We start from the raw sequence: 1,088 nt of genomic DNA on the forward strand, positions 1-1,088 counted from the left end.
GCCCCAACCGCTAGTTACAATGTTGTGTGGCTGCTAGCTCTAGTCCCATGCGATTCTTCTCCACTCTTAGCTTTAGTTTCTACATACGTCATGTGTGGTAAGTACATGTCTACCAAGCAATTGTAGAGATTGTCTTGTCTCATTAATTCAGAATATTATGTCTAAATTGTAGCAATCTCTATTCTACGCAGGAAAGAAGATGACTTGGCTTAACAGCGAAGCCCAATTGCGTTGCAGATCATAAGTAGAGGGGGACCAAGGCGATATTATTGTGATTTACCAGAGGAACGATATTTCCCAACTTAGAGAGAATAGAGATTATCTTGTCTCATTAATTCAGAATATTATCGGTCAATATTACATACACAAAATTACAATCAAACCGAGAAATGGAGAGGAATGTGAAAACAATAACTAAAGACCGATTTGAAGAGGATAGTTGGAACCTCAATCAGAAAGATTTTTTACTTTCTCAAAATTTATTTTGCTAAAATCTAAGAGAACGATGCAGAAAAGTTCAACCACAAAATAATTAGTAGCACTCGAGGACCACAGTTAAAATACTTTGGCTCGTCTCATAAAGCAAAATAAAAATACTACCACTCACCACTCAGTTACACAACATGAACAAAATATGATGAAGGCACAAATCTTTCCCTCATCTCATTAAATAAATGCATTAAGTAGCCTTGCTCTACCCGCCACTTTTTTTGGACACTCAAATCTATTAACCAACTTGTAACACAAACAATGCCGAAATATATAAAAAATTGAAGTTCTTGGGGTCTATCGCCTTCATCATCCTCTCGAACGAGCCGATGATGCACCGTCGCATGTCGCTCTATTGCCAGAGCCAGCCTGCCATTGTTACTCATGGATGGAAGTCATTAAGGACATGATTCTACAAGACCAACACCCTAAGCAAGTAACCTTCCCACTGGAAGAGCTGCAACCAAACCTCTACTATTTATCACAGGCCCCACACCAGTGCCGGAGGCTGCATCGACGTGAAGGAAACGAAGCCAGAGGACCAAACTTCAAAGGGAAGCAGCCACCGTGTCAGAATAGCCGAGGAGAAAATACGCCCT

General features: G+C 40.4%; 1 long non-coding RNA gene across 1 annotated transcript; it reads left to right on the forward strand.

The window, feature by feature from the left end:
* Window positions 1–355, forward strand: LOC119345698. The gene is made up of 2 exons (XR_005167146.1): window positions 1–97; window positions 192–355. It is a non-coding gene; the product is annotated as an uncharacterized LOC119345698 (long non-coding RNA).
* Window positions 356–1,088: the final 733 nt, after the last annotated feature.

Source organism: Triticum dicoccoides, unplaced genomic scaffold (assembly GCF_002162155.2).
Source record: "Triticum dicoccoides isolate Atlit2015 ecotype Zavitan unplaced genomic scaffold, WEW_v2.0 scaffold268646, whole genome shotgun sequence".
Classification (NCBI taxonomy): Eukaryota; Viridiplantae; Streptophyta; class Magnoliopsida; order Poales; family Poaceae; genus Triticum; species Triticum dicoccoides.